Source organism: Giraffa tippelskirchi, chromosome 4, assembly GCF_054371585.1.
Source record: "Giraffa tippelskirchi isolate mGirTip1 chromosome 4, T2T-mGirTip1v1.2.pri, whole genome shotgun sequence".
Taxonomy (NCBI): Eukaryota; Metazoa; Chordata; class Mammalia; order Artiodactyla; family Giraffidae; genus Giraffa; species Giraffa tippelskirchi.
This window is the reverse complement of record NC_137278.1, coordinates 47,447,417-47,462,272: the sequence shown is the minus strand read 5'-3', so window position 1 is coordinate 47,462,272 and position 14,856 is coordinate 47,447,417. Positions and strand designations below refer to the sequence as shown.

Sequence of the window (14,856 nt, the reverse complement as noted above, 5' to 3'; positions counted from 1 at the left end):
AAAATTTTAACCAATGTAATATAAATAGGAAAGAAGTAAAGTTTGAACTCTTTGCTCAGGACTACAGTGAATCTTAAGACTTATTATCAGAACTAAGAAATTAGTAAACTTTTGAACTGACAAGAATGAAAAGCTTATTAAATAATCCTCTTTAAATTTCATTCCAAAGTCTTGGAATATTATTACATCAGCCATGGCACAAGAAGGTGGTGCCTCCAGGAAGCAACTCAATGTCCCTTTGTGTTGGTGAGAAACAAAGACTCACAGACAAGCACTGATTAATACTTGCATTTTATTTCTAAGTTCAAATTCAATTTTTTTCCTTATATTTACCTAAAATAATAATTTTGAAATTAATATTTGCCTTCTTGTTTTGTGGCTCAAGCTAGTGATATAGCCACTAAGCTTTCTTTTTCTTCTCAAAATGCTACTCAATAATGCAAAATAATGATAATTAATACTTATCAAGTATCTAAGATATGCCAGGGAATATTTTAAGTATTTAATGAGACTTAAATCACTAAGTATGCCTGTTATACCTATGAGATATATATTAATACAATCCCTGCAATGATAAAATGTTTTATCGTGTATAAATGAGAAAACTGGGGTAAATGAGTAACTTTCGTGAGATTGTGAAGAAGTAAATGGCAGAGTTTGAGTTTAAATTTAAACCAGTAGTCTTAACTGCCATTCCATAGTGTCTCTCCAGGAAAGAAAAACCCATAATCAAGCTGAAAATTAAATGGAGAACCATCAGTAGACAGGACACTTAGATAAAAAGGCAAATGTGAATACACGTTTAGTGTCAATGGGAAATAAATAAAGAAAACAGTGTCTCAGAAGACACTAGAGGCAGAACAGACACCACATATTCAGAACACCAGTGGCAGAGATGGAGCAGTGTCTCAAAGTTGCCTAGCTTTACAATGAAATATATTTGAAAGTTTTAAACTCAGATGTGTTAGCAAAGCCCTATCCTACTCCGTTCAATCATTTTCACAGAAAGTGTGTCTAATGGAATGATTAATATTTAATCCCAGGCTAAAACTAGACACAGATATTTTTAAGAAGTGTAATGATATATAGATGAATGGGAAAGACTTCAGGTTTGGGCATGAACACAATAGAAAAAACCTTTTTTTTTTTTTTTTGCCCAGTCTATTTCTTCCCATTGCTGATATGTAAATAAACTAAATGTGACATGCCCAATCAGCATACATAGAAACTTTCATGTGACATTCAATCAGGGAACATATCCATATAATATATCCAAGCAGTATACCATAGAACATCTCGATGAGCGTACAAAGAACCCTATCATACAACAAGCCCAAGCAGTACAGAAAGCTCCATTGCGTGACATACTCAACTACGGTACATTTATTGCTGTTCAGTCACTCAGTCGTGTCCGACTCTTTGTGATCTCGTAGACTATAGCACACCAGGCTTCTCTGTCCTTCACTATCTCCCAGAATTTGCTCAAACTCATGTCTGTTGAGTCAGTGATACCATCCAACCATCTCATCCTCTGTTGTCCCCTTCTCCTCCTGCCTTCAATCTTTCCCAGCATCAGGGTTTTTTCCCCAATGAGTCAGCTTTTTGCATCAGGTGGCCAAAATATTGGAGCTTCAGCTTCAGCATCAATCCTTTCAATGAATATTCAGGATTGATTTTCTTTACCATTAACTGGTTTGATCTCCATGCTGTCCAAAGGACTCTCAAGAATCTTCTCCAGTACCACAGTTGGCAAGCATCAGTTCTTCAGTGATCAGACTTCTTTATGGTCCAACTCTCTCATCCATACTATGACTACTATACCTCGACTATATGGACCTTAGTTAGCAAAGTGATGTTTCTGCTTTTTATAAAAGTTAATTAATTTATTTTAATTGGAGGATAATTAATTTACAATATTGTGATGATTTTTGCCATACATTGACATGAATAAGCCACAGGTACACATGTGTCCCCCCATCTCCCTTCCCATCTCATCCCTCTGGGTTGTCCCAGAGCACCAGCTTTGAGTGCAACTTGCACTGGTCATCTATTTTACATATGATAATATACATGTTTCAATTCTATTGTCTCAAATCATCCCACCCTCGCCTTCTTCCAGAGAGTCCAAAAGCCTATTCTTTACATCTGTGTCATTTTTGCTGCCTTGCATGTAGGATCATTGTTACCGTCTTTCTAAATTCCTTATGTATACTTTAATATACAGTATTTGTGCTTCTCTTTCGGACTTACTTCACTTTGTATAATATGCTCCAGTTTCATCTACCTCATTAGAACTGACTGAAATGTGTTCCTTTTTGTAGCTGAGTAATATCACTGCAGATGGTGACTGCAGCCATGAAATTAAAAGACGCTTGCTCCTTGGAAGAAAAGCTACGACCAACCTAGATAGCATATTAAAAAGCAGAGACATTACTTCGCCAACAAAGGTCTGTCTAGTCAAAGCTATGGTTTTTCCAGTGGTCGTGTATGGATGTGAGAGTTGGACTATAAAGAAAGCTGAACACCAAAGAATTGATGCTTTTGACCTGTGGTGTCAGAGAAGACTCTTGAGAGTCCCTTGGACAGCAAGGAGATCCAACCAGTCCATCTTAAAGGAAATCAGTCCTGAATATTCATTGGAAGGATTGATGCTGAAACTGAAACTCCAACATTTTGGCTACCTGATGTGAAGAACTGACTCATTTGAAAAGACCCTGATGCTTGGAAAGATTGAAGGTGGTAGGAGAAGGGGACTACAGAGGATGAGATAGTTGGATGGCATCACTGACTCAATGGACGTGAGTTTGAGTAAACTCCGGGAGTTGGTGATGGACAGGGAGGCCTGGCATGCTGCAATCCATGAGGTCTCAGAGTTGGACATGACTGAGTGACTGAACTGAACTGAACTGAGTATTCCATTGTGTGTATATACCACAACTTCCTTATCCATTCTTCTGCCTCTGAACATCTAGGTTGCTTCCATGTCCTAGCTATTGTAAACCGTGTTGCTATGAAAACTGGAGTACATGTGCCTCTTTAAATTCTGGTTTCCTCAGTTTGTATGCCGGGCAGTGGGATTGCTTGGTCATATGGCAGTTCTATTCCCAGTTTTTTAAGAAATCTCCATACTGTTCTCCATAGTGGCTGAACCAGTTTGCATTCCCAACAACAGTGTAAGAGGGCTCCCTGTTCTCAACACCCTCTTCAGCATTTGTTTGTAGACATTTTGATGGTGGCCATTCTGACCCGTGTGAGATGGTAGCTCATTGTGGTTTTGATTTGCATTTCTCTAATAATGAATGATGTAGAGCATCTTTTCATGTGTTTATTAGCCATCTGTATGTCTTCTTTGGATAAATGTCTGTTTAGTTCTTTTGCCCATTTTTTGATTGGGTTGCTCATTTTTCTGGTATGGAGCTACATGTGCTACTTGTATATTTTGGAGATTAATTCTTTGTCAGTTTTTTCATTGGCTATTATTTTCTCCTATTCTAAAGGTTGCTTTTTCAGCTTGCTTATAGTTTCCTTAATTGTGCAAAAGCTTTTAAGTTTAAAAATATGATATGCATCATGAATTTGCATATCATCTCTGCACGGAGGCCATGCTAAACTTTCTGTATCATTCCAATTTTTTAGTATATGTGCTGCTGAAGCGGCCACATCTCTCCTTTTTAATACGTTGTCTAGGTTTGTCACAGCTTTTCTTCTAAGGAGCAAGCATCTTTTAATTTCAAAACTGCAGTCCCCACTCACAGTGATTTTGGAGCAAGTGTCTTTTAATTTCATGGCTGCAATATCTATTCACAATAATTTTGGAGCCCAGGAAAATAAAAAGTCTATCCTGTTTACATTGTTTTCCCATCTATTTGCCATGAAGTGATGGGACTTGATGCCATGATCTTAGCTTTTAAATGCTGAGTTTTAAACCAGCTTTTTCACTGTACTTTTTCATCTTCACCAAGAAGCTCTTTGGCTCTTCTTTGCTTTCTGTCACTAGGGTGGTGTCATCTGCATATCTGGGGTTATTGATATTTTTCCTGGCAATCTTGATTCCAGCTTTTGCTTCATCAAGCCCAACATTTCCCATTATGTACTCTGCATATAAGCTAAATAAGGAGGGTGACACTATACAGCCTTGAGGTACTCCTTTCCAAACTTTGAACCAGTCCATTGTTCCATGCCTGGCTCTAAGTGTTGCTTCTTGACCTGCATACAGGTTTCTTAGGAGGCAGATAAACTGGTATGGTTTTCCCATCTCTTTAAGTATTTTTCAGATTGTTGTGATCCACATAGTCAAAGGCTATAGCATAGTCAATGAAGCAGATGTTTTTCTGGAATTTCCTCCTTTTTCTATGAGCCAACAGATGTTGGCAATGTGATCACTGGTCCCTCTGCCTTTTCTAAATCCTACTTGTACATATGGAATTTTCAGTTCACATATTGTTGAAGTCTAACCTTAAGAATTTTGAGCATTACACCTTGCTAGAATGTGGAATGAATGCAATTGTGTAGTAGTTTGAACATTCTTTGGCATTGACCTTTTTTGGGATTGGAATGAAAACTGACCTTTTCAAGTCTTGTGGCCACTGCTGAGTTCTCCCAATTTGCTGGCATATTGAGTTCAGCACTTTAACAGAATCAACTTTCAGGATTTGACACAGCTCAGTGGGAATTCCATCACCTCCACTAACTTTGTTCATAGTAATGCTTCCTAAGGCCCGATTGACTTCACTTTCCTGGATGTCTGGCTCTAGGTGAGTGACCACACCATTGTGGTTATCTGGTCATTAACCTTTTTTTGTGTAGTTCTTCTGTGTATTCTTGCCACCTCTTTTTAATATCTTCTGCTTTTGTTAGGTCCTCACCTTCTTGCATTTCTTTTCCTTGGGGATGGCTTTGTTCACCACCTCCTGTACAATGTTATGGTCCTCTGTCCACAGTTCTTCAGGTACTCTGTCCATCATATCTAATCCTTTGAATCTGTTTGTCACTTTCACTGTATAATCATAAGGGATTTTATTTAGGTCATATCTGAATAGCCTAGTGGTTTTTCTTACTTTCTTCTATTTAAGCCTGAATTTTGCAATAGGGAGCTCATGATCTGAGTGGCAGTCAGCACCAGGTCTTGTTTTTGTTGACTACCTAGAGCTTCTCCATCTTCAGCTGCAAAGAATATAATCAATCTGATTTTGATACTGACTATCTGATGATGTCCATGTGCAGAGTCATCTCTTGTGTTGTTGGAAGCGGGTGTTTGCTATGATCATTGTGTTCTTTTGGTAAAACTCTGTTAACTTTGCCCTGCTTCATTGTGTACTGTAAGACCAAACTTGCCCGTTACTCCAGATATCTCTTGACTTCCTACTTCTTCATTCTAGTCCCCTATGATGAAAGGACTTTCTTTTGTGTGTGTGTGTGTGTTAGTTCTAGAAGGTCTTATAGGTCTTCCTAGAAACATTCCACTTCAACTTATTTGGCATTAGTTGCTGAGGCATAAATTTGAATTACTGTGATATTGAATGGTTAGCCTTGGCTAAGAACCAAGGTCATTCTGTACTTTTTGAGATTGCACCCAAGTACTGCATTTCGGACCCTTCCATTGACTATGAGGGCTAGTCCATTTCTTGTAAGGGATTGTTGCCCACAGTAGGATACATAATGGTCATCCAAATTTAATTTGCCCATTCCTGTCCATTTTATTTCATGAATTCCTAAAATGTCAATGTTTACTCTTGCTCTCTCCTATTTGACCACTTCCATGTTATTACCTTGATTCATGGTCCTAATATTCTAGATTCCTATGCAATATTGTTCTTTACAGCATTGGATTTTACTTTCACCACCAGACACATCCACAACTGGTGTTGTTTCTGCTTTAGCTCAGCCTCTTTATTCTTTTTGGAGCTTTTTTTTTTTTCAGATCTTCCTTCCCTTCTCCAGTGAACCACATTTTGTCAGAATTCTCCAACATGACCTATCTGTTTTGAGTAGCCCTATATGGCATGGGTCATAGTTTCACTGAGTTATAGAAGGTTGTGATCATTGTGATCATTTTGGTTAGTTTTCTGTGATTGTGGTTTTCATCCTGTCTGCCCTCTGATGGATAAAAATAAGAGGCTTGTGCAAGCTTTCTAATGAGAGGGACTCCTGTGGGAAAAACTGGGTCTTACTCTGGTGGGCAGGGCCAAGTTCAATAAATCTTTAATCCAATTTTCTGCTTATGGAAAGGGCTATGCTCACTCCCTGTAGTTTGTCCTGAGGCAGCCCAGTCCTAGAGTCTGTAAGTCTCTATGGTAAGGCTATCGTCTCTATGATAGGCCTAATGGCAACTTCCTCCAAGAGGACCTATGCCAACACACTGCACATCCCAGGACCACTGCTGCCAGTGACCCTGACCCTTCTTTTCCTATGTAAAAGTGCTTTACAAAAACATTTTAGGAAATCACAAGGATCAGCCTCAATTTCCATGTCCATTTGTTGAGAATGCCATATGGAGTTTTCTACATACCTTAGTTGAGTATATGCTGCTTCTGTGTCACTTCAGTAGTGTCCGACTCTGTGCGACCCCATAGACGGCAGCCCACCAGTCTCCCCGTCCCTGGGATTCTCCAAGCAAGAACACTGGAGTGGGTTGCCATTTCCTTCTCCAATGCATAAAAGTGAAAAGGTAAAGTGAAGTCGCTCTGTCGTGTCTGCCTCTTTGTGACCCCATGGACTGCAGCCTACCACCCTCCTCCGCCCATGGGATTTTCCAAGCAAGAGTACTGGACTAGGTTGCCATTGCCCTCTCCGTAGTTGAGTATATGCATACATAGAAATCTCCATATGACATTCTCAACCAATGGACATGGAAATTGATATTGATCCTTGTGATTTCCTAAAATGTAGTGGAAAATGCTCTTACATAGGATGAGTCCTGCTAGAATTTAATCAATCTAATTCTTCATACATAAATGTCCAGTGAGCAGTAACTACTGAAGGAAATAAATAGAAGAACAGAGAATATCCAAAATGAGCAAACATAATACAGAACCCTGGGAAGATAGGTAAATCGTTCATTGGAAGATATCTCTCAAAAAAATTGACTTAGTATCTTCAGTGATATACAAGATAATACTGCATTTTTAAAGAAATAGGGACTACTAGAGGAAAAGAGATAATAGAACATTTTTAGAAATCACAAATATGTGACTTTAGAAGGAAAAAAATTTTAAGAAAAACCAAATAAAAAAAATTAATAAAATCCAAAAATCTGCCAGAACTAAAAGAGGGAAAAATATTTACTTCAGCAACACTGCAATCATAGTGGTGAATGTCATGTCTTCAAAATTTTAAAGAAAGTTATTTTGAACTAGCATTATATATCCAGTCTAAATAACAAATAACTATGAAGACAAAATAGACATTTTTGTGTAGAATTTTTGAGAATGATTATTTCTGTGCATTTATTCACTGAAATAATAATTGAAGGTATACCTTAAAACTATTAAAGAGGACTCCAAGAAAGCAGACCAATGATATAAGAAGAAGAGAAGGGCCATAAAGATAAGATGTTCAGTAAGCTTAGATTATAACTAATAAAACACAAAGTGAAATTGTACTTATTTTAACAAATTATATTTTTAAGAGCTGAATGAACTTAGTGATAAACTAAAGGCACAGCATTTTCTTTTAAGTAGGAAAAAAATAACAAGACACAGTAACCTCAGGAAAACCTGAGAGCTATTTGAGTAATTGATCACAATTCTGAAAAAAAACTGCAAAATTTATAACCTTAACAGTCCACATCCATGGTAGAGCTAACAGAAGTTGCCAAGTGAATGGGAAAGTGAAGGGTAGTAAAGATTGCAGAGCCACTAATTGTCTCATCTTTTATAGTGGGGAGAGATAAACTTGCTAAAGTTAATGGATCATTAGAGAGAAGTCAAATAATCACTTAATATACCTTAAAGACAGAGGGAAATCTAAACATAATACTACAACTTGCCAGACTGATGGATTGAAGAGTGGGGGAAAAGGAATCAATAATATAGATTATTTTATTTGGGAAGAAACAGTTGAAGATGTTTACCTCCAGAGAATAACAAACTAGGGAAGGAATCAGAATTTTGGACCTTTCTGTTTGATTTGGAGGTATAATTATTTTTTTATCTTACTATAAAAGTCAGAGTCTTGTCATGAAGCAAAGGCACACACAAACTGACTAATCACTGAAGCATTTCATAAAGGCACCATTTATAATAATTTTGGTTGCTCCACTCCTACCAACAGTAGAAACGTTTCACCCTGGCTTAGTAACAGTAGTGAGCCATTATTGTTGATGTTGATTAGTCTCTAAGTCTGTATACAACTGTTTTGCCACCCCATGGACTGTAGCCCAGCCTGCCAGGCTTCTCTGTCTGTGGGATCTCCCAGGCAAAAATACTGGAGTGGGTTGCCATTTTCAGGCGATCTTTCTTACCAGGGATCGAACCCTTGTCTCCTGCATTGGCAGGCTGATTCTTTACCACTGATCCACCTGGAAAGCCGCAGGAAGCCATTACATCTAAATCTAAAGGAGAACGAGAGATAGTGGTCATCACATGGGGAAGATTAGCTGGTTAGAACAGCATGACAGAAGGGTAGTCTGTGGAAGAGAAGTGCAGCCAATCCATAATGATGTTGAAAGGGGAAAAACACCAAGAGAATGAATACCCTAACTCCTTTCACCATTTACTCTTAATATCTTCCAGGTTCCTCCCATTGGCTAACCTGTCAGAAGTCAGAGGTCTAGGGAGCCCAACAAGTCCATGGAGATCTAAACTGGGAACAAATTAGAATAAGATGTAAAAGTATGGAAATATACCTAGAGGGAAAAAAGAAGATATCCAGTACATTTGCATCAATAAAATGTGTAAAGTGTCATTATAATGTGCCGTATTTGGACAGAAAACGTACTTTTGGAAATGTCCCATGTATCATTGTCAACCCCTGGTGGTGTTTTATGCTGGCTGTAGCTTAATTGTCTGGTAATTTGAGGATATGTGTGAGAGTACTGTTTTTTGTTTTTGTTTTTGTTTTTGATATTCAGGAAATACTTAGAGAGCAACGAGCAAGTAGTACTTGGATGACAAGGCGAATGATAAAGGGTGTGTTATTTTAAGCCCAGAAGCTTAATCCTGTGGGGAAACTGAGAAATGCCTAAAACATAGGCATTAAAATCTCTGCAAAGATGAGGGAGACAGGATACTTAGCTCCCTGAGAGACACTGGTATATGATCTACTGGTGAAGACAAAGGGGTTTTCCTAAGATGTAGGAAAAAACAAAACCTCTCCAGGTATCAAGATAAAGACCCTGGCCATTGGAAGATGGCCAGATCACATGAAGTTTGAAGAATGGGGGAAGGACACTGCTGGTGTCTGCTGCTTCTGGCTGACATGCCATAAGTACACAATCACCAGTTACAGAGTTGAATATGTACTGCTTGAGATTTAAAATTAGCTTTGGAGAATATGGGTATTGAATAAATTCTTAAAAGTCCTATCTAATTGTGACAGCAAGCATCATAATGTCTATTATTATTTCAGGCAATTAGAAAAAAAATGTTTTGTAATTATTTGATTCATGTTTCTTTTTAATGTTTTGGACAGTCTCTAATTTTAAAATAAACACATTCAGATTCATCATTTTCTGTATTTTGACACATTGGACTTAAACAATCTGTTTACCAATGTGTCTGGAAGAAACTGGTGTTATAAAAACCTCAGAACAAAAGATTCCTTGAAATCTCCATGCATCAATCTGAACTGATGGAAACACGCCCTTGATTAGGAATTGTTGGCTCTGTTGTGTTTTCACGTGTTTGTTGTAAATGCAGGCACATGAATGCCTATTCCCATAAAATTGTACACTTGATTATCACACTGTACTAAGGCTTCTCCATGCTCAGCACAAATCCAGATAGGGCTCATGGGCACCCTTGCCCCTTATACCCTCCCCTCCGTGTGGATAAATGTATGACATGTTTCATCGTGTCATCATAAGACTAGAGTTTGTTTAATTCTTCCTTTGCATTTTTAAATGTTTGTGTTTAGACTTTTAGATTATTATAGTAAGTTTGATTGCTTCTTTTGTAATGCTGTGTTTTAAAAAGGCACAAATGAGTTGAAAATCATACTGTTATTCAAACACTCGATAAATATGTATGGAGTGCAAATTATGTAGAAGCAACTGGTCTAGTGCTTGGGATACCTTGATGAACAAAAAGGGTAAAGATCTCTGACCTGCTGTTTACATTTAAGCAGTGAGAATAAACCAACAAATCATAAATACATATAATATGTCAGAAGGTGCTATAGAAAAATGAGAAAGGAGAGCAAAGTAAGCAAGGTTGGAAATACTGGCATCAGAGAACAGAGAGTAGTATTAAGAGATCAAAGTAGGTCTTATTGAAAAGGGAAAAATTGTGCAAAGACATTAAGAAAGTGAGGAAGTTCGGCTTGTGGTCATATGAGGGAAAATCATTTTAGGCAGAGGTAGTAAATAGTGCAAAGATTGAAGACAGGCATAAATTTTTTAAAAATATAAATTCTCTAGTTGAAAGGATCATTCCAGTTCTGTTTAAAAAGAGACTATGAGAGTCAAGAGCAGAAGCATGTGAGCTAGTTAAAAAGTGATTGAAATAATCTAAAAAGATGCCGAGAACTTCGATTAATTTAAAATAAATGTTGATTTCTAGGGGAAAAAATAAGGAAAAATTTTCCAAGAGTCAGTTTAGTTAAGTAGTCCTAATATAAACTTAGCATAATAGCATCAGCTAATATTGATCTCATTCATTAACTGGGTTTTATAAAATGGAATCAAAGCTCTGAATGCCTCATCCAGAACCTAAGATAGAAAAGTGTGGTGGTGGCTGTTTTTCATCAGGGTATGGTAGTAAGAATTGCCTAATTAGTAATTTAGAGTTGGATTTTGCAAATTAATGAGCTTCATTTTGAAACAAAGTAATTAAGTATACCATATGGGTCTATTCTTATCTCTGAAACTGAGAAACAAACTCTGCAATCATGCATAGAAACCTTTCCAGCACTTTTCTGAGAATTTTTTCTTTTCTTTTTGAGTTTTCTTTTTGTCACTGCTTTGATGAAAGGTTGTCCAACTTGCTAGTGTGTGTTGAGGGAAGGAAAAACAGGCTCTCAATTACTAAGAATTACATTTTGGCTTCATAAGAATTCTTCCTCAGTGGGAAGGCACTTTGTATCTTCAACAGAAAATAAATTTTGTTTATCAGCATCCATGGGCTGTTTATATTAAAAAATTACTAAGTATTCACAAAGAAATTGTCAGTTCTTAAAAGAAAAAATATTGAATATGTCCTACTCTGTGACCCAAATTCAATTAACTTCTAAAAGTAAAGACACAAACTTCATCTAAATGAAAAGCCTCCCAAATAATTCTTAAATCAAATCTTAAATCATCTCAGTGATTTCAGAATATTTAGAAAATGATAGCAGTGCTTAAAATCATTATAAAAGCTTAAACACTGTGGCTAAGCTGTACATAGATAAACATTTATAAGGATAAGAGTTTTCCTACTAAAAGATAATGAATATAAATAAATTATAAGATTGATTCAAGAGATCATATTAAAAGATAAAACAAAACCTGTATAAAACAAGAGAAAGAAAAGAACAAAGAAAGAGAAATTAGTCCTACAAATAAATTAATTAAAAATATAAAACTAAGTCCTAAAATAAAATTTTAACAGACAAATGAAGCACACATGCCACTAATTATTCTAACTAAAAGACTGCATGCGGATGGAATAAAAATATACAGTATACTAATGCATATATATGGAATTTGAAAGATGGTAACGATAACCCTATATGCGAGACAGAATAAGAGACACAGATGCATAGAACAGTCTTATGGACTCTGAGGGAGAAGGTGAGGGTGGGACGTTCTGGGAGAATAGCATTGAAACATGTATATTATCATATGTGAAACAGAACACCATTCCATGTCTGATGCATGAGACAAATGCTCAGGGCCTGGGCAATGGGATGACCCAGAGGGATGGGATGGGGAGGGAGGTGGGTGGGGGGTCCAGGAAGGGAAACACATGTAAACCCATGGCTGATTCATGTCAATGTATGGCAAAAACTATTACAATATTGTAAAGTAATTAGCCCCCAACTAAAATAAATAAATTTATTAAAAAAAATACAAAATTAGAAAATCAGAAAATTATAAGTGAGAAAAGAATTATAATAACAACTATCGATAAATTAGAATAAATACAGAGATTGTGTTTTATAATTAGGCTAACATTTTTCAAAATCTGAATTACATGGAATATTTTCTAGCAATATAGAGAAAACTTTTTGATAAAAATCCTGAAATAGCCAATAATTATGAAAGTAATTAAGAAAGTTGCCAAATAACTCATTCCCTCCTCCACAAAGGATAGGCCAACGTAATTTCATGTGGAAAGTAGTTCATATTCCATTTAAAATAAACACAGATATACAGAAAGAAAAATTTTCTCAATTTCTTTTACACCAGCTAGCATAACCCTTAAGTCTAAGCCTAGCATAATCACAAACCAACATCAATATCATCTGTGCCTATAATTGGATAATCCATTAAAATAAAATGGTTAGGATTAAACTTAACTGATGAGCCTTACCACAGTACTTCACTGAAAAATCAACATTTTACTGAGGGAAATGGAATAGGAATTGTGCAAATGAAGAGATAAATAGTACATTCCTATGGGAGTGCCCACTATAAAAATGGTGTTGGGTTTTCTTACATGTTACTATAAAAACAATTGGGGACTTTACCCCAAGTAATTATGAAATATTTATAAGTACAAATGCATGAGAATTGTCAGAAAATATTTGAAATAAAAAATTATAAAGAGTAAATGCTAGTTTTCCAAAGTATCAAAATATGCTTTGAAGCCACAATAAATGTATAGGAAGGAATGCTGTTGGTGCTAAAGTAAACAGATGGATCAGTGAATCAGAAGTGAAAATAAAAATACAAAAAAACTAATTTATATTTATATAAACTTTGCTGCATAAAGTAAATGGCATTTAAAATTAGGGATTAAAAAAGGAGTTATTAATAAATAGTGACAAGATTTTTGTCTTGGTATTTTTGGGGAGAAAGCACAATTGATCCTGATTATTTATACTACCTTTGAATATGTTTGAATTTAATATAGATTTAAACATGAAGTAAAAATGTAAATATATTAAAATATTTAGATGAATAACTAAAAATCTTTAGATTCTAATCCATAAAGGAGAAGATTAATAGACTTTCATTATTAAAAACATTTTTACATGGGGAATATATATAATGTACAAGGTAAAAACAAGACATATCACAATCCTGTAAAAAAAAAGTTTGCTATATGTTTCATAATCAGGTAATTCATATTTCATTTAAATATTTGCAATACTTTCTCTCCTATATCTCCCATATACTTGGAGAAAAATTCCCTAAGCAGTACACTGTGGAGCTTTGATGTCCCATGATGAATTTATAGACGGCCTGAGATCAATCAATTTGAACACTGGGCAGAGTATGGAGTATCTGACTGCAATGGGCCTCGTACTTTACCCCACTGTGCCATGAGTATTGTGATCTCTTTGTGTGGCATGATGTGAAAAAGATTAGAGAAAACTGAAAACTGTAGGATTGGATAAAACTCTTTAAACACAGCCTAGGATGTTTAGATCTAAGAAACACATAATTTCAAACTGAAGAAGACACAAACAGAAAGATGTTTCATGTCTATGAATTGGGATAATTAATATTGTTAAAATATTCATACTAGCTAAAATGACCTACAAATCAATGCAATTTCTATCAAGATTCCAATAGTGGAGGTTCAGATCAAGATGGGTTGGTGTAGAAAGATCCTGAACTCACCTTCCCCCATGGACATTTTAAGCTACATCTACATATAAAGTAATTCTTCTGAAGAAAAACTGAGTGTTGATTGAACATCTTCTATGCAACAGACCATGGAGGGACAACATAGAGTTAAAGATGGATAGTGGTGGAGACACAAACTTGATGGTAACCGCATGCCTGTCACAGCAACCTGCTGTATGAAGTGATATCACTGAGAGACTTTCACACAGATTCATCTGCCTTGAGGTACAGCAAAAACTCAGCAGTTTACAGAGCACCTAGTCTACATGTTAAGGAAATCCATTTATTAAACCTAGAGCATCTGCCAAGCAGATTTGAGAAATAGCTGGAACTCTCCCTGGGGTTGGGGGCATTGCAGAAAAATATTTTTTATTGCATTCCTTCACCTTGAAAGCAGAGTCAGGAACACCATCCAGGCACTCTACCAGCCTGACAGGCTGTCCCAGAACACCCCAGGCTCATATTACACACCAGCTATAGCCATCCCCCCAAAGCAGTCCTGGTGTGGTATGCCCTGGGATCCCCTAGCACACACCAACTCCAGTTTCAGCTTGCCTATCAAAGCTGCCTAACACACACAGTCTACACAGGAGATGCTCCTACACAAAGCCACAGCTTCAAGACCTGGGGCAGTGGCTGTTTTGCCTAATTTGTACAAACAAACATGGATAGTAAAACAAAATGAAGAGACAGAAAAATATGTTCCAAATTAAAGAACACGATGAAACCTCCAGGTGGAGGATGGGGAGGAAAACAATGAAAAAGAGATAAATAATTTACATCATAGAGAATTCAAAGTAGTGGTCATAAGGATGCTGATCAAATTTGGAAAAAGAATGAAAGAACATAGAACATCAACAGAGAGTTAGAAAATATAAGAAAGAACCTGTGAAACTGGATCTTACCTCACTCCATAAATAAGT

At 36.4% G+C, this 14,856-nt stretch overlaps 1 long non-coding RNA gene and 1 other non-coding gene across 2 annotated transcripts; one reads left to right on the top strand and one right to left on the bottom strand.

Moving 5' to 3' along the window:
• Positions 1–3,552: 3,552 nt before the first annotated feature.
• LOC145504063 (U6 spliceosomal RNA) lies at positions 3,553–3,660 on the bottom strand. The gene has a single exon (XR_014052048.1). It is a non-coding gene; the product is annotated as a U6 spliceosomal RNA (small nuclear RNA).
• Positions 3,661–4,541: 881 nt separating this feature from the next.
• Positions 4,542–9,663, top strand: LOC145544419 (uncharacterized). The gene is made up of 3 exons (XR_014081411.1): positions 4,542–4,754; positions 6,548–6,667; positions 8,733–9,663. It is a non-coding gene; the product is annotated as an uncharacterized LOC145544419 (long non-coding RNA).
• Positions 9,664–14,856: the final 5,193 nt, after the last annotated feature.